This window comes from Triturus cristatus, chromosome 6, assembly GCF_964204655.1.
Source record: "Triturus cristatus chromosome 6, aTriCri1.1, whole genome shotgun sequence".
Taxonomy (NCBI): domain Eukaryota; kingdom Metazoa; phylum Chordata; class Amphibia; order Caudata; family Salamandridae; genus Triturus; species Triturus cristatus.
The window spans coordinates 1,877,754,868-1,877,775,274 of record NC_140589.1 but is presented as its reverse complement, the minus strand read 5'-3'; positions in this window follow the sequence as shown (position 1 = coordinate 1,877,775,274).

Here is a 20,407-nt window from a genome sequence, read left to right as displayed (position 1 = left end):
ACTACATGAGCATTGAAAAGCCATTTTGTGATTCAGTCCGTCAGCTGGCATCTGTCCGAGGCATTTCTGAAAACATACCAGAGTTCTTTCTGTGAGAGATACCCCTTTCATGCTGCCTCTCCCCACATCAGCAGGTAACGCACCCTCTTCCCACATTACCAACATACCCCCAACAACCTTCTTGGGCCCATAATTGTCCCTGTGCGGTGGAGAAACAAGAATCTTAGTCATGTATAGTTTTACATATAAAACATTTTAATTAAACAAAACAACAACAAATAAAACTGAAGGTCTGGTGCTGGGTTCGCTGCCACGAAGTTGGGGTTACTGTCATTCAGGACTCAGGACACAGTTCCACATGTGGGATCGGCTTGTATTGAACAGGGTTAGTGGCACCACATGTCGCCAGCCTTGCATATGGAAATATGCCTGACTGATCAAAGGGAGTCTGGTGCTGTGGTCACTGCCATGAAGTTGGAGTCACTGCCATTCATGACTCAGGACACAGTATCACATGTGGGATCAGCTTGTGTTGAACAGGGTTAGTGGCACCACGTGTCAAAAATTCAAATTTGGAGCTCTGCTGCCCGCAGTGTAGACTGTTTTTGAGTGTTTGTTTGCACTTGAAGATGAATTTGGTGATTGTAGTAAAGCTATAACTGATATAAAAAAAGTTCTTGAAGCAAGGATACTTAGCAGATATTATGTAGGTTTGAAGCCTGTGATAGTTAGTTGCCTAGTGGACTCTGTAATTAATGAATCAATATTTAATTTTAATTGTGAGCCCTACTGACCGCAGTGTAGGCGTATCATGAAAAGATGAAATATGTATAGAATACACTGTCGAAGTGTATGAGCCTGTGATGCTGCTTGGTGCGGATGGGCCGCACTGGGAGCAATGTCTCTTGCCTACTGCGTCATCTGCAATCACAACTGTATCTGAATTGTGAGCCCTGCTGACTGCAGTGTAGGCCAGAGGTAGCGATGAGCAAGGGCCCACAGCCACATGCATAGGTTAGTGGCGTAGTTTAGGTTTAGTGGCACCACATGTCGCCGGCCTTCCATATGCAAATACGCGTTACTAATCGAAGGAAGTCTAGTGCTGTGGTCGCTGCCACAAAGTAGGGGTCACTGCCATTCAGGACTCAGGACACAGTTCCACATGTGGGATTGGCTTCTGTTGAACAGGGTTAGTGGCACCATGTGTCGTGCCTTGTGTGGTATAGGGTTAGTGGCACCACGTGTCGCCGGCCTTGCATATGGAAATATTCCTAACTGATCAAAGGGAGTCTGGTGCTGTGGTCGCTGCCACGGACTTGGGGTCACTGCCATTCAGGACTAAGGGCACAGTCCCACATATGGGATTGGCTTGTGTTGAACAGGATTAGTGGTACCACGTGTCGCCGGCCTTGCATATGGAAATATGCCTAACTGATCAGAGGGAGTCTGGTGCTGTGGTTGCTGCCACGGACTTGGGGTCACTGCCATTCAGGACTCAGGACACAGTTCCACATGTTGGATCAGCTTGTGTTGAACAGGGTTAGTGGCACCACTTGTCGCCGGCTTGTATTGAACAGGGTTAGTGGCACCATGTGTTACGGCTTGCGTTGAATTCTACATCAATAAGGCCACGTGGCTATGACTTGTGGTGCAGTGAGTTAGAAGTACCTTTGGCGCTGAGCGTGTACGTACCCTGCGATGATGCTTGGTCCGGGGGTCCGCACTCGGACCAATGTCTTTTGTCTATTGAATTCTGCCTCAATAAGGCCATGTAGCATTGACTTGTATTGCACTGAGTTAGTGGCACCTGAAGCACTCAGCATGTGTGCACACTGCAATGTATCTTGCGTACTGGACTGTGTCATCTGCAATCGCTACTCCAGTGAATTGTGATGCCTGCTGTCCGCAGTGTAGATTGATGACAGTAGTCTGTACAGACATAAGTCTGCGGTGCTGTGCCACTGGGTTCGCAGTTGGCCTGTGTGGAGGAGACCCGCGGTCATAGCGGCAGCCTCGTGGCAGGGTGAGGACCGCCGCTCTGGCACAGTCGTTGGTCTTCACAGCTTAAAAGTGAATCACGCCCAGAGTCCTGGTCTATTTATTCACACTCCTATGCTGAAGTGGAATACATCGGAGCAGCCCACTCCGGTTATGCTTATGCTTACTAGGGGGACATCACAGCTACATGACTGAGATCTTCCCTAGTGCTTGATGTAACATGGTTGGGTCCACAGTACACAACACTACAAGCGCCAATAGTATTTGTGCAGATGGAGAGGTGTGTGCTCTGCATACTGAGATGTGTCCAGCACATCACCGCTACTCTTTGCATTATGTGCATTGTTATTCATGGGTGAATTGCTTCCTTCACATATAGTTTGTTCACACCGGTCCCAATAATCAGCTATTGTGTTGCTGAGGGGCCATGCTGTTTGCTGTCTTGTTCTGCACTGCCTCGGTGGTAGGGGGGTCCTGGGGGTGGTGGTGTGTGTTGTGGCGTTCTTGGGTGTCGGAGCTGCTTGATCAGTAGGTGTATGACATGTGTTGGTCTTCAGATGTGGCTCTGGGCTGGGCTCCTTTTCATACTGTTTGTAGTTGTTTAATATTTAAAAAAACAAGAAGACATTATATAGTTTAAATAACAAATCAAAAAAATACAAAAGCTATTTTTAGGATGTTAAAGTTACACAATATCAATTTTTTTTCCAAATTACTGAGAAAAATATGGGTTTTATGAACATTATAATTAGAAATTAGTATTTAAGTAACCTTTGAAATTCACAAAAAAATAGGTCTCAGGAACATTAAAGTTAGAAATGTGTATTTAAAAAAACATTCAAATTTACTGAAAAAACAATTGCCACATTTCCCAACAATGAGCTATAATATGGCTGAGGGACCATGCTGTTTTTGGAGTGTTCGCTGTCCTGTTCTGCACTGCCTTGGTGGTAGTAGGGAGAGGGGTGATAGAGGGGGAGGTCCTGAGGGTTGTTCCAGTGGGTGTTGTGTCCTTGGGTGTCGGAAAAAACTATTGGTTAAATGAACATTATAATTAGAAGTTAGCATTAAAAGAACATTGAAATTTACTGAAAAAACCATAGGTTTCAGGCACGTTATAGATAGAAATCAGCAGTTAAAAAAACTTTGAAATTCACTGAAAATACATAGTTTTCAGGCACGTTATAGTTAGAAACTAGCATTTAAAAAACCTTTGAAATTCACTGAAAAAACCATAGGTTTCAGGCACGTTATAGATGGAAATCAGCATTTATAAAACCTTTGAAATTTACTGAAAATACATAGTTTTCAGGCACGTTATAGTTAGAAACTAGCATTTAAAAAACCTTTGAAATTCACTGAAAAAACCACAGGTTTCAGGCACGTTATAGACGGAAATCAGCATTTATAAAACCTTAGAAATTCACTGAAAAAAACAGAAAGTTATATTTAGTTGGACATTTCACTCATACAAGACCATAGAAATTCCCCTGTTATAGTTAGTTCAGCTAACTAAAACTCGTGCCCCCGCAATGCACTGCTGATGACGTCACATATTACATCATTCATGACATGGTCAGTGACATCACTAATGACATCACAGATGACATCATCCATGTGACAATCTGATGCACCTCGTCACACAGTAATATAACCTTTGATACAATCACTGTAAAATATAGACAACCATTTTTGATACCATTGACACACTAATACCAGTTACTACATACCTACTTAGGTGCCAATTCCGATCCGGTAAAAAAATTCCCCGTCCGACTCGTATCCGGATTTTTTTCCGTCCGAATCGTCAAAGTAGCGTACAAACTGCCAAGTACGATTCGAACGGAAAAAAGTCCATACGAATCGCATTGGGAAGATTTCCCCACACGTCCTCGGGTCGGGAAAAGTCACCGACACGTCCCCGGGCGAGAAACCCACCGTGCGGAAAAATAAAGTCCGACTGCGCAAGTACGATCCCTCCCGTCCTCCCCATTTCACAACCGTACGCAAAAAACACCGTCCGAACCGAACTCCCATAGCAACCATGGAGACATGTGCCCGCATACGCGCCGAACACCCCACCACCCCCCGCCCGCGTATGTACGCCCCGAACCCCCACCCGTGTATGTACGGACCGAACCCCCACCCCAGCAGAGTATGTACGCCCCGAACCCCCACCCGTGTATGTACGCACCAAACACCCACCCGTGTATGTACGCCCCCGAACCCCCCCCCAGCCGTGTATGTACGCACCGAACCACCAGCCGTGTATGTACGCCCCCGAACCCCCCCAGCCGTGTATGTACGCACCGAACCACCAGCCGTGTATGTACGCACCAAACCCCCCCCAGCCGTGTATGTACGCACCGAACCACCAGCCGTGTATGTACGCCCCCGAACCCCCCCCCAGCCGTGTATGTACGCACCGAACCACCAGCCGTGTATGTACGCACCAAACACCCACCCGTGTATGTACGCCCCCGAACCCCCCCCAGCCGTGTATGTACGCACCGAACCACCACCCGTGTATGTACGCACCAAACACCCACCCCAGCCGTGTATGTACGCACCAAACCCCCACCCCAGCCGTGTATGTACGCACCAAACCCCCACCCCAGCCGTGTATGTACGCACCTAACCACCAGCCGTGTATGTACGCCCCCGAACCCCCCCCCCAGCCGTGTATGTACGCACCTAACCACCAGCCGTGTATGTACGCCCCCGAACCCCCCCCAGCCGTGTATGTACGCACCGAACCACCAGCCGTGTATGTACGCCCCCGAACCCCCCCCAGCCGTGTATGTACGCACCGAACCACCACCCGTGTATGTACGCCCCCGAACCCCCCCCAGCCGTGTATGTACGCACCGAACCACCAGCCGTGTATGTACGCACCAAACACCCACCCGTGTATGTACGCCCCCGAACCCCCCCCCAGCCGTGTATGTACGCACCGAACCACCAGCCGTGTATGTACGCCCCCGAACCCCCCCAGCCGTGTATGTACGCACCGAACCACCAGCCGTGTATGTACGCACCAAACCCCCCCCAGCCGTGTATGTACGCACCGAACCACCAGCCGTGTATGTACGCCCCCGAACCCCCCCCCAGCCGTGTATGTACGCACCGAACCACCAGCCGTGTATGTACGCACCAAACACCCACCCGTGTATGTACGCCCCCGAACCCCCCCCAGCCGTGTATGTACGCACCGAACCACCACCCGTGTATGTACGCACCAAACACCCACCCCAGCCGTGTATGTACGCACCAAACCCCCACCCCAGCCGTGTATGTACGCACCTAACCACCAGCCGTGTATGTACGCCCCCGAACCCCCCCCCCAGCCGTGTATGTACGCACCTAACCACCAGCCGTGTATGTACGCCCCCGAACCCCCCCCAGCCGTGTATGTACGCACCGAACCACCAGCCGTGTATGTACGCCCCCGAACCCCCCCCAGCCGTGTATGTACGCACCGAACCACCACCCGTGTATGTACGCCCCCGAACCCCCCCAGCCGTGTATGTACGCACCGAACCACCAGCCGTGTATGTACGCACCAAACACCCACCCGTGTATGTACGCCCCCGAACCCCCCCCCAGCCGTGTATGTACGCACCGAACCACCACCCGTGTATGTACGCACCAAACACCCACCCCAGCCGTGTATGTACGCACCAAACCCCCACCCCAGCCGTGTATGTACGCACCGAACCACCAGCCGTGTATGTACGCCCCCGAACCCCCCCCCAGCCGTGTATGTACGCACCGAACCACCAGCCGTGTATGTACGCACCAAACACCCACCCGTGTATGTACGCCCCCGAACCCCCCCCCAGCCGTGTATGTACGCACCGAACCACCACCCGTGTATGTACGCCCCCGAACCCCCCCCAGCCGTGTATGTACGCACCGAACCACCAGCCGTGTATGTACGCACCAAACCCCCACCCCAGCCGTGTATGTACGCACCAAACCACCACCCGTGTATGTACGCCCCCGAACCCCCCCCAGCCGTGTATGTACGCACCGAACCACCACCCGTGTATGTACGCACCAAACACCCACCCCAGCCGTGTATGTACGCACCAAACCCCCACCCCAGCCGTGTATGTACGCACCAAACCCCCACCCCAGCCGTGTATGTACGCACCTAACCACCAGCCGTGTATGTACGCCCCCGAACCCCCCCCAGCCGTGTATGTACGCACCGAACCACCACCCGTGTATGTACGCACCAAACACCCACCCCAGCCGTGTATGTACGCACCGAACCACCACCCCACCAGGGAATGTACGGACCGCACCCCCACCAGTGCATGTACGGACCGTACTGACGCCAAAAAAACACGTACTGAACCCGGACAAACCATATTTACACAAGGAGAGTCAAGTAGAGTTTCCCCACACCACCAAACAGGCCCAACAACCCCACAAACATCACATACACTCACCTGCAACTGCCAAACTGCCAAACAGAGGCCCAAAACTCAATCACTCCTCATAACACACCCACACAAATTTCAAACACAGCCACACCCACAAATGGACCAATAAAAATGGACCACACACACAAACCATGAGCCTTTGCAACAGACCCACTGCTGCCAGAGCCCACAGACGACCCACACCACCATACTTGAACCTCACACTTGCATACCTTCACACAACCACCTACACAAACACCCCCTCATCACATTCACACACACACCTCCACTACCACACCCACACACCCACAGCCATCCACACCCACACCCCCACAACCACACCCCACGCCATGTCCACCACCAAGAATCCAAAGTTCACAAAGGAGGAGCTGGAGATCCTTGTCGACGAAATCCTCAGAGTCGAGCCACAGCTCTTTGGGACATTGGTCAGACAGACCAGCATATCCGAAAAAACCGCCATGTGGCAGAGGATCGTCGATTCTGTGAATGCTGTTGGGACAACCAGAAGGACCAGGCACGAGTGCCAATCCAGGTGGTACGATCTGCGGAGGACGGTCAAGAGGAAGATGACTGACAATCACAACCAGGGGAACATCACTGGAGGAGGGCCGCCCCCCAGACCGGTACAATACCATCCCTGGGAGGAGAAGGTGATGTCCACGCTGGCGGTGGAGGGACTACACGGACTGCCAGGACTCCCAGACCCTGGTGAGTACACAAACAACTCACCTCACATGGGGGGGATGCCATACACAATCAATCATGCATGCCACCCCCCCCCCAAGCCACCACCGGACACAACAACACTCCACAAACACACACATGCCACTGGCGCCTCCATGCCCCATGCATCAATCAGGGCCATGCCAAGTCACAGGCCACACAAAACACCAACACAACACAGGATGTGGTCGATGCTGGGAGTGGGGGCAGCAAAACTAACATTGAGCAACTCACAAGCACACAACAATGCCCTCAGCCCATATGGCCCAGGGCACAGCCATACAAACTGTGTGTACCCACACAGTACTGTCTTGCCTGCAAATGATGGCTGCCATGCAGGATGCAATGGGTCTGAAGGCACAATTTGCACATAACAGCAGACAATGAAGATGCATCGCTCTGATAGAGTCTCAGCACACACCGCCACAGCAGCAGCCTACACTCAGACACACTGCCCAATGGGTGCCCGGAGAACAGGGACTAACTCACATGAACAAGCCAATGGCCATTCAAAGACCGGCTAACTGTGTGTGCCCAGGAAGCTGGCCTGAGGTGACAGAGAGTGACAAAGAGAGGGAGGGAGAGGGGGAATGAGAGGGAAGGAGACAGAGGGGGGACACAGGGAGACAGACAGAGGGAGGGAGTAGGGTGACAGAGGGAGACCGACAGAGGGAGGGAGGAGGGTGACAGAGGGAGGGAGGAAGGGAGACACAGGGAGACTAAATCACCCTTGGGTGGTGTGGCCATGTCCACTCGTCAGCCGGTGGACTGTGTGCATGCAGACCAGGTCTGGCAGTGCCTCAACCCCCCCTTCCGTAGATGAAGACCGGTCCATGTGTCAATCTGTGCACGAGTCCATCCGTGCTGCAGGCACAGACCTAACCACACACCCAGTATACCCACCCACCGTGTCGGTAAGAACCCTGTCACAAATGCTTCAGTCCCCTACCTGCAACATCAAATTGCCTTGCCAAAACACCATTTGGCCACGTACAGTGCAACACGTAAGGCGCCTCTGCATGGCTCGCTACGCCCGCACACCACACTGCTGACTGTGTACCCAAATAGATGCATCAACTAAGATAGTGTCTCACACATGCGTAAAGCCCTGACAGCTGTGGCCAAGGGACATAGCCATGCACAAGTGCACTGTGAGAGGAATGCAGGACAGATCCAACTACCCAGAGGAAGAGTGCCAAATCAGAAATGCATGCAACATGGATGCCACATGTGACACTGTTAACATTGTCTCTCTCACACACAGGTCAACGTCGACGAACACCCCCCAACACTGGGGGGGAAGTCACACAGGACCAGGCTCCGCGGGATGATGACCCCACCGCCAGCGATGACTCTCACCACTCCGTGGATGACCCAGACCAACCTGGCCCCTCTGGTGTCCAACCACCTGCAGCACCTGCGTCAGGTACAACTGTGCCAACCACCACCCCCATTCCTGCCACATCCCAGGAGACGTCCAGGAGCCCTGCCCGCACACGACCACCCAGCCAGTCTGCCCAGGAGGGACACGGTCCTCCGGGCACCCAGGAGGAGGCAGGCGGCAACGCAGATGCCATCCCTCAGGGGTCCCGGAGACCCGATGCACCCACAACGGCAGGCCAGGTGCACGTGGGCAGGGGTGGCGGGAGTGGAGGACGGCGGAGGCGCGAACCTGACCAGGCAGCTCAGGACCCGGTAGTGTCCCAGGTCAGCAACATCCTGGATACATACCGGCGTGACACCAGGGGCATGGACCAGATTGCGTCCACCCTCAATGACATCAAGGGGACCCTCCAGGAGATGAAGACCCTGCAGTCCCAGCAACATGCCTGTCAACTGCAACACCAAGGAAGGATGGAGGATAGACAGGCTGAGCTCGTGGCGGTGCAAACCCAAATGACCGGTGTACTCCGTCGGATTGCCGACAACATGGGCAACCCTCCCTGTGGCACCAGGCGAAGGCCATTACCAGACACAGGGAGGGATCAGGAGGAGGAGGATTCATCCGACGGAGCGTCACAGACATCGTCACGGACTGCTTCCGAGGGTCCCCGCAGGAAGGCGGGTCGTCCACGAAAAAGACTGTGAGAGTCAGCAGAACATCACCATCTCCCAGGTCACCTGGCCTGGCACCTGGCCCTCTGGCCCAATAGCAGCACATGACATTCTCTGCCACATGGACTTGCTGGTCACTGTCTGACCTATGTTGACGAAGACTGTGGCATGGACTCTGACATTTTGCTACGACAAGGATACCAACTCCCCCAGTGAACTTTGGATTCTACACTCCCGCTGTGCACCTCTTGTCATCCCCACAAACCCGTACCCCACCACAAATAAATTAATCACACTTACAAGATGATGCCGTGATTCTACATTATTACAATACATGTGTGTGTCGTACAGTCAAAGCATGCCTGATCTCAGAATTAACTCCAACCATCCAAACCGTGGGGTCGCAGTCTTGCCCAGGACACACATGGGTCCCAATGTCTCATCTGATACAGACATGGAGTACCAAACTCACCTGTGCTGGGCCCAACCAGCTGAGTGGTTCCCGCACAACTGTGGCTACAGACACATTCAGGGGAGCAACAGTCATGCGCAGAGGTCAGGGATCATGTTGAGTGACCTGGCTTGCCGCTCCCAGGTATGTCTAGACATGTGTCCCTACAATGTGCAGCATGCTTGCGTCAGGCGGATGTTGAGAATGGTGGCTAGGCCAAGGTTGGATGCATGGAGATGCCAGAATGCAGTTTAGGATCACTGTGCCACATGGTTGTGTTGGGGTTGTGGGCTGCATCATGAGTGTGGGCGTGGATCTAGAAGGTCATCCTGCAGCTGGCTGTGAAACATTCCCCCCATCCCGTTAGGACGTTGATGTGGCCTGGTTGCCCGACGCAGTAGCAGAGCTGTGCAGATGCACTCCGGATATGGACAAGTACCATGGGAGTCGTGAGGCACATGTCCGTAGACTGCAGGGTAGGATTCGACACGGATGTTGTAGTTGCCCTGGGGGATGGTCTCTCTTGCCTTGAGGTGGATGGAACTGTGCATCTTGTGCATAATACAGTTCCCACTCCCTGACAAACCCCTAGCATCTTGTCACTCTACACATAGACACATATGCACCACCTATGAAAACTATGCCAGACCTGCGGCACGCACAGTGGCAACAGGGCACCATTGACAGGGAAGAGGCACCTTGGAGACAGAGGGACAAATTTATTAGTCATGTGTGTTGGAATGACAATGATACTCTGTCAACACATACACAGGTCATGTGGATGTACATGTGGGAGCAACACTGGCACCCCCCATTGCAACACAGATGCTGGCATCCCATTGACCTGGCACACAAGTGACGGATAACAGCTAAACACCCCCTGCTGCCACGGAGAGGCCGCTATACACCATTGAGGCCCTGATGGGGCAATCACACACCATGTCAACCCGGTGCAACCTGTATGTTTCCGAGGCCAGTGTTACACACAATGATGGCCTCATCACAATCCCCAATCCCCTGCCACATGACAGTCACCAAGTCTGAGCATGGCTCCAGGTGAAGCCTGCCCCATGTCATGTTCCCCATGTAGGATCACCATGTATGCAAATGGAACACACATGAACCGGAGAAGTGCACACAGACTACAAACAATTCACACACCCAAAACGACGTGAGGCATCCCTTACCCTGAGGAGATTTCAACACTTGCCCGTGCATGTGACGCTGAATCAGCACATGTCGCTGTGTTCATGAGGAGTAGCAGGAGCACAACAATGCCACCAGCAGACAGCATGCACATGGACCTGTGGAAGAGAGACACACAAGGATTCAGCACAAAGGAGCACATCCGCAAGCATGTACTTAACACGTATCATGTTGTTAACATGACAGGTGACAATGATGACCCTCAGACAACATCCTTCCATTGCGCCATCACTTGAGTGACACTTCAATACACACCACTGACTCACTTGGCAGACATGCAGATGGACACACACATTGCAACACATGCCACACACGGCCCAATGCGTGCACACTCAGACACTGGAACTCACCACTAAGCAAAGAAGTTGCGTATGAGCCGACTCCGCATGTCCTCCACAGCCTCCTCCTCCTCCACATCACTTGCCCCGTCACCAAGCCCTTCATCCTCCACGGGTGGATGGTCCTGGTCATCTTGATCCAGTATGAGTGGAACAGCCTCCTCCACTGCCATGTTGTGCAGCATGCAGCAGACGATGATGATCTTGCACACCTTCACCGGGGCATATGGGAGTGCTCCGCCGGTCTTGTGGAGGCACCGGAATCGGCTCTTCAGAAGTCCAAACGTCCTCTCAATGACTCTCCTGGTCCGCCCATGTGCGTTGTTGTAGCGGTGCTCGGCAGCCGTGCTGGGGTTGCGGACAGGCGTCATCAGCCATGGCATGTTGGGATAGCCAGCGTCCCCTACAAGGAAACATCATGGACAGAAGTGTGTCAGCACAGGCAGTGAGATTGGAAGATGACGCCAAACACTGAACTGCCAGAGTCTACCCACCAACAATACATGCTCGCTCGTTCCGCAGCTGCAGCATCATTTCTGGCACCCTGCTACGCCTCATGATGAAGGCATCGTGTGCTGATCCTGGAAAGCGAACACAGACATGTGAAATCACCATGTTGGACAGACACACCACAAGGGCATTAATGGAGTGATAATGTTTGCGATTCCTATACACCACCTCCTGTGCCTGTGGTGGTACCAACGCAACATGTGTCCCATCTATGGACCCAATGACATGGGGCATCCCTCCCAGGGCATAGAACTCACGCTTGACATCTGTCAACTGCTCACGATTTGGGAATTTAATGTACTCATCCAGGTGAACCAACATGGCCTCTAAGAAATCATGCAGAACACGGCTGAACATCGTCTGGGACATGCCCCCGACATCAGCAATGGTATGTTGGAACGTACCCGTGGCAAGGAAATGTAGGGCTGCCATCACCTTCAACTTGGGTGTCAGTGCACTTGGATACCTGTGGCGCGGGAGGAGTTGTGCTTCCAGCCGGCCAGTCAACTCATCAATCAACCGTTGGCTGAATCTGTAGCGGCGTATACAGTCCCGTTCATGCAGGGCAGCAATGTCTGGCATACGTCGAGGGAGAGGCGGAGCCCTGCAGTGAAATGGAAGGAACACCTAAGAGTGAGCACTGTACAACAACATCGTCAATGCACTGAGCACATGTTACACAGCCAATACACATATGCCACGTTGTGAGTCAGGTCTGTGCCCCAGTTCCTGGACACGTACGCCAGTCAGGTTACACTCCTACCAAGGGACAGCCACTAACGGAGGGGGGCAAGATCACGATGACATGGCATGAGACTAGCTGTGGGCCAGTGTAAGTGAACATGCACACGCATCACAGGATTCACAGACATCCACACATGTGCAGAAGTAGTATGCGTATGGTACAGACAGGTAGTTGGATGCGATATGCACTGGTCACATGTCATAGGAATAGGACAGGCCACACACATTGCCTTTGAGGAGTACATGTCGAGACAGAACATACATAGGGAGCATGTGGATATGTACTTGTGTTGATACTCCGTGTAGTTGGATACATACACACCTCATGGCAAATCACATATGTGGGCTGGTGTGCGGAACAGTGTGCCATGCCCATCGACACACAGACACATGTTGGCAGCAGCAACTGCTGACGCATTGAACCACACACCTACAGCAAAATCATGGAAAGACATGCCACACACATGACATGGTTGCAGCATGCAACGCAGCCATACACGTGTCATATGTAATATTCCGTGTACCTGGCATCAGGGGACAGGTGCGGGTGTCCGTGACTGGGACATGCAAGTGACTCATGGCTCCACTAGTGTGTACGACATGCACACATGTCAAAGGAGTGCAGGGGATGTGTGGTACAATGCGCACCATCACACACGACATGTGTACACAGCTCATCGTACATGTGCTTTGCCCACACCTCAGGGGTAAAGTGCCACATCACATCCTGACACACCTGTGTCACACACAGGTGGTATTGCACAGACAATGCATTTGTGTCCACCCTTGGCAATACCTGTCCGCTCCATTCCTGTCTGTGTGCCGCCTGTCACCACTGACAGTTGTTATACGCACCGTACATACGCTCGGAGCGCGTGTATAGGGTCCCTGGGCCAATATTGCCGCTGGCGTATGCGTACGCCACAGTAGTACGGACTGTACACGCGCTTGTGCGGTCCGGATCACAATATGGGCGCTGGCGTATGCGTACGCCACAGTAGTACGGACTGTACACGCGCTTGTGCGGTCCGGATCACAATATGGGCGCTGGCGTATGCGTACGCCACAGTAGTACGGACTGTACACGCGCTTGTGCGGTCCGGATCACAATATGGGCGCTGGCGTATGCGTACGCCACAGTAGTACGGACTGTACACGCGCTTGTGCGGTCCGGATCACAATATGGGCGCTGGCGTATGCGTACGCCACAGTAGTACGGACTGTACACGCGCTTGTGCGGTCCGGATCACAATATGGGCGCTGGCGTATGCGTACGCCACAGTAGTACGGACCGTACAAGCGCGTGTACAGTCCGTACTACTGTGGCGTACGCATACGCCAGCGCCCTTATTGTGATCCGGACCGCACAAGCGCGTGTACAGTCCGTACTACTGTGGCGTACGCATACGCCAGCGCCCATATTGTGATCCGGACCGCACAAGCGCGTGTACAGTCCGTACTACTGTGGCGTACGCATACGCCAGCGCCCATATTGTGATCCGGACCGTACAAGCGCATGTACGGTCGGTATCACTGCTTGTGGGGTGCCTAGGGCGTGGAACGCACCGTACCTGTGTGTAAATGTATGAAAACACATAGTGGACACATGAGGGACAAGTATAAGGGCCTAAATGCCTGATGGTTGCCATGGAGACTGAGTTAAATTTTTGAATTTGAGCACCAGGTGCACAGCAGAAGTCAGTTTGAAAGCATCTACATTGTTGCAATGTGGATGTTGACTTGACATCATTATCAAAACTGAAACCATGCAAAGCCACACACTGGGGTAGGTTTGAAGGGATTGGATGAAACGTAGGATGCTAATGTGACTGACCAATCAATCTGTACTCCTATACATGAACAGGCCAGCCAGGCATATATAAGGCAGCCAGGTCCCATGAGAGAGCACTTGCCTGCACATCCATTCATCCATGACCACTGCTGCTGATAGTGATTCCTCTGGCACCATGTCCAGGACTGTGGAGAGGTCACAGCCATTCACCCAGGAGGAGAACCTTGCCCTGATAGATGTGATCCTCCCACAGTTCCAGAGCCTGTATGGTCGACCAGGGGTTCAGGTGAGTGCAGACTCCACTAGCTTAGACTGTGCCCCTTTTGTGTGACAGTGACTTCTGGCATTGTGTCCATGTGTGACAGACATGCACTGTTGTTTGGAGTGGGTCCCAGGGTGTGGAAGGCCTCATGTCACCCATGCAGAGCATGCTGTGTTTCCTGTGTGCACTCCTCACTTGCATAGTGCCTACTGTGACAATGAATGCAAGGTGCATGCCACATTCTGCCTGCATACTCCTCCTGGGGATGTTGTTTCCACAGTCCTGATGTGATCCTGTGTTCCCCCCAGTGTGACAGGTGTCAGTACCCATGGATGTGTGTTTGTTCAGTGTACCTGTGCTGTGAGTGTCCAAAGGCCGTGTTCGTCCCCTGCACATTGGTGTGTGTGTTAGTCCCCTGTCATGTGGGTGAGTGCATATGGGGAGTGTTGCACACAAGCAGCATGAGGGATGGATATGGCCTGGCCATCGGATGTGAGCAGGGAGCAGTGCTGTGTGCATGCCGTGCTGAGCCAGCCCCACACCTGTGACACCCCCGTCTACTGGCACATGGGCAGAGTGAGGTGTGTACCCGCAGTTGGCAATGCCATGTGATTGTCCTGTACCTGTGTGTGTCTGTGTACTCTGCTGAGGTAGCATCAGTGTGCTGGGGCAGGTGACTGCTGTGAGGTGCTGTACATAATCCTGGTGTAGCCTGTGAGGCACAGTGTGATCCCTGGTCAGTGAGTGTGTGGTACCCCTCATGCCACCCGTGTGCTTCCACTGGCACGTAGTGCATTTGGCCTTCCACAGTGGATAATGTCCCTATGACAAAGGTGCAATTAGTTGCATGCATACCATGGCCTGTTCATAATGAGGATTGTTCTATATGTGTGTCTCTGTGTCTTTGCTCATGTGGATTAATGTATTCTCTCTTTTGCATCCTCACAGGTAGGCGCCATTGCCAAGGGGGAGATCTGGAGGGAAGCCGTCAGTGCCGTGAGGGGTACAGAGGGTCGGAGGCGGAGCCTGTCTCAGGTGAGGAAACGCTGGCAGGACATCCGGTGCTGGACGAGGAGGATTGCACGGCTCCTGCTGGGGGACTCACCTGAGAGCCGTAAGAACCGTGGCCGCCGTCGTCTGACCCACATCCAGAAGCGTGTGCTGGCGGTGGTCTTCCCCGATATGGACAGGCGCCTACAGGAGAGGCAGCAGCAGGAAGGGGGTAGGTACATGTGTGTCAGGTGTGTGTCCCCAGCCAATGTAAGTGTGCAGTTGCATGGATACACTGCCAGGGTTTGATTGTGCAGTGCGTCAACTTCTCCACAAAGTAGCACAGTGCTGTTCTCACTCCCTCCCTTCCCCTCCTTGCAATGTGTTCCCTGGTCTGTCGCCACTCTTGCACACGGTTATTTAGGCAGGCAGTTCATGCAGGTGCCCTATGCTATCAGCATCATGTGTGGGGGTGATGTGCCACAGGTATGGGGACCTTGCGTGTGCCATGGCCAATTTCAGTCATTGTGGTGTCCATGTCACTTGGCACTGATTGTGAATCACGACATAGGGGTGTGTCTCCAAAATGTACAGCCTTCCAGCATGCATGTCCAATTGTGTGCCCTCTGACATGATGTGCCTGAGTGGGAGGCCTGCTAAGTGCAGGGACGGTTGCTTAATTTGCAGTCATGTCCATCCTGGACCATGGAGGAGTGTGGGCACTACTGTGCCCTGGGGCACCTCTTCCTAGGTATCATGTGCGTCATCCAACAATATGGCCATTCACTGTGTCTTTGCCATGGGTTGCGTAGGGTGGCATTGTACCCTGGGCTCAACTGTTAGGACCTACAGGTTGCTACATGTGTCCACTGTACAGGGGGACCCATTTTGCTTGTGCATACTCATAGTGGGCATTACCTGTGTGTGTTGTTGAGACAATCTGATGATGTTTGCCTGTCAATGATGTGTGGACATGGCCACCAGGGGCTGTGTGTGTACAGTCATGAATTAGTGGAGGCCATGTGTTTCCATCCCAGAGTAAGAGGTGTACATACTTCCTCCGTCTCAATGAGATTGTCTCAGGTGTGGGTGGTTTGTGCGTACAAGGCCTACATGTCAGAAGCTTCATCCTCCTTGCTGGGTTTAGCCTGTGTGTGATGTTTGACTGGACATACGCTCAAGGTGCAGTGACCCTGTCATGTGTGGCCTGGTTTCATGTATTGCCTTTGCAGCATGCGGCAAGAGTAAATGGATATGATTCATGCTCATCCCTTTTTGACGACGCAGTGTGGTGCAGGTGCTGTGCACATTTGTCCCCAGAGGCTGACTCCTCTCTAAAATTTCAGGTGCAGTGATTTGCTGTTGTGTCATGATCTCCATTGTGTCTCAGTGGCATGGTGGGTAGAAAAACTGTGTGTTCCATGGCCTACATGTGTACATTGTTTTGTAGGTGTTACTCCTGTTGCTTTTCAGGCTATGCAATGTGACCTATGTATATTTGACTCATGTGACATAAGTGTACAGGTGTCTGATTTTCTCCTGTCTCTTCACCTTGCCCACAGCATCGCCGGGGGACACGGAAGGAGACACTAGCACGGACCGGGAGGAGAGATTGAGCACCAGTACCAGCAGTGCTGTCCTGTCTGGCACATGGAGTGGCACGGAGGCCGAAGGGAGTGAGGCGGAGGACCTGTTGACTGCCAACACAGACTATGACGCAGACGGGTCCGAGGCTGAGCTCCCAGAGGTGGCGGAGTCTGCCCCCCCAGCTGATGGCAGCCCTCCACATCCCCCCGCCACCTCAGGTTCCATCACCGGCCTCCCACATGCTCGTGGCCCTTCCCTCCGTGCTCGGTCCCCACATGTCTCCTTCCTGCCAGGCACCGCACCCCCTGCCCCTGTCACCACTGCTGCGGTGAGTGCGGAGTCTGTGGACATCCTGAGGCAGTTGCAGGTTGGTCAGACTGCGATGCTAAATGTCCTCCATGCCCACACCCAGGTGCTGACCCAGATGGAGGCATACATGGAGGGCATGTCGGCTGCGCAGTCTGACCAACGGCAGTTGCTGAGGTCCATAGACTCCACACTGACTGCAGCACTGGATCTCCTGCAGCGCTGCGTAACACCCCCTACCCCTGCCCCATCCACAATTCCCACTCCCGTGCCTGTCCCACGCACATCCAGACGTCAGCGTGCACGCACCCCAACAGACACAGGCACCACACCACCAGGGAAGGCGAAGCGCACACCTCCTGTCACGCACACACAGGGTGAGGAAGGCACACCCACTGGGTCGGGGGAGAAACGTAGAACACGCAGCCACAGTGGGAGTCCGCATTCCACACAACCCACTCCCTCCAAATCCACTCCCCTTAGCTCTCCTGGCCAACAGTCAGTGACAGCATCATCCACTGCGAGTGTGCCCCCCAGCCCCAGGATGACACCACCCCGCAAGCGGTGGAGGCGGGACCCGGCCAGGGGAGTTGAGTCCCCCACCCTGTCCACACCCTCCCCCAGTGGCGCTGCGACCCATCCCTTTGCCCCCCCCCCCTCCTTGGGGCCTGTGGTTGGTTTGGGTACGGGGGAGTCGCTGGGGGAACTTGCCGACGTGTGCAGCGCCATTCTGTCCTCCACCTTTGGCGCTGGCACCCCCCCTGTGGCAGATTCATCCCTCCCTGCACCCACAACACCTACCCTTTCCCCTCCTGTCCCTGCGGTGCCTGTTTCCACCCTCCCCCCTGATGCCCCCTCTTCTGTGGATGAAATGGACTTGTGAACTGTGCAGGCAAGCTAGGGGACACACGTCCCGATGTGTACCCCCCCCCCCCGGACATTGCTGCTGGGCTGGCCCATGGCCCTTGTACATAGTGGACATTTTCTCTGATATATTTTCCTGCTGAATAAAGCCTTTTCTTTTTGTTTTGCACACTGATGCTTTCCTGGACTTGCTGTTGGTGCTGGTGCTCCCTGCGTTGGGGTGGTGATAATGTGTTAGGGGTCTGTGAAATGTTGGAGTGTGCTGCTCATGGGGTGTACCCTGCCATCTGCGTGCCATCACAAAGGTCTCTGCAAATGGTATTTGGTCATGTTTGCTCTCACTGTATGGTGACATTGTCCCAAGGTGTGTTCCATCCTCTGTGGCCCAGGCCATTTTTCCTGCAGGGTGTCTCCCAAATGCTGTGCTGTGCTGTGTCTACATTTCCTGGATGTGTGAGGGTTGCCTTTCAATATAGCCATGCTGGCTCAGCGATGGCTCCGCCTGCATCTGGGGTATCACCCTTGTAGGTCACTGAACTTGTTGATGGGGTATATTGTCCGATGTCTGGGCACTGCTGGGAGTGATAGGTACACACCCCTCCTGTGTCTGGGCACTGCTGGGAGTGATAGGCACACACCCCTCCTGTGTCTGGGCACTGCTGGGAGGAGCCTGCACCCACCCCTCCTGTGTCTGGGCACTGCTGGGGGTGTTTTGCACACCCCATTCTTATAGCAGGTTCGGTGCGTACATGCACGGGTGGGGGTTGGGTGCGTACATACACGGGTGGGGGTTCGGTCCGTACATACACGGGTGGGGGTTCGGGGCGTACATACTCTGCTGGGGTGGGGGTTCGGTCCGTACATACACGGCTGGTGGTTCGGTGCGTACATACTCTGCTGGGGTGGGTGTTAGGTGCGTACATACACGGGTGGGGGTTTGGTGCGTACATACATGGGTGGTGGTTCGGTGCGTACATACACGGCTGGGGGGGGTTCGGGGGCGTACATACACGGGTGGGGGGGGTTCGGGGGCGTACATACACGGGTGGTGGTTTGGTGCGTACATACACGGCTGGGGTGGGGGTTCGGTCCGTACATACACGGGTGGGGGTTCGGGGCGTACATACTCTGCTGGGGTGGGGGTTCGGTCCGTACATACACGGGTGGTGGTTCGGTGCGTACATACACGGCTGGGGTGGGTGTTAGGTGCGTACATACACGGGTGGGAGTTTGGTGCGTACATACACGGCTGGTGGTTCGGTGCGTACATACTCTGCTGGGGTGGGTGTTAGGTGCGTACATACACGGGTGGGGGTTTGGTGCGTACATACACGGGTGGTGGTTCGGTGCGTACATACTCTGCTGGGGTGGGTGTTAGGTGCGTACATACACGGGTGGGGGTTTGGTGCGTACATACACGGCTGGTGGTTCGGTGCGTACATACACGGCTGGGGGGGGTTCGGGGGCGTACATACACGGGTGGTGGTTTGGTGCGTACATACACGGCTGGGGTGGGGGTTCGGTCCGTACATACACGGGTGGGGGTTCGGGGCGTACATACTCTGCTGGGGTGGGGGTTCGGTCCGTACATACACGGGTGGTGGTTCGGTGCGTACATACACGGCTGGGGGGGGTTCGGGGGCGTACATACACGGGTGGGGGGGGTTCGGGGGCGTACATACACGGGTGGTGGTTTGGTGCGTACATACACGGCTGGGGTGGGGGTTCGGTCCGTACATACACGGGTGGTGGTTCGGTGCGTACATACACGGCTGGGGTGGGTGTTAGGTGCGTACATACACGGGTGGGAGTTTGGTGCGTACATACACGGCTGGTGGTTCGGTGCGTACATACTCTGCTGGGGTGGGTGTTAGGTGCGTACATACACGGGTGGGGGTTTGGTGCGTACATACACGGCTGGTGGTTCGGTGCGTACATACACGGCTGGGGGGGGTTCGGGGGCGTACATACACGGGTGGTGGTTTGGTGCGTACATACACGGCTGGGGTGGGGGTTCGGTCCGTACATACACGGGTGGGGGTTCGGGCGTACATACTCTGCTGGGGTGGGGGTTCGGTGCGTACATACACGGGTGGTGGTTCGGTGCGTACATACACGGCTGGGGTGGGG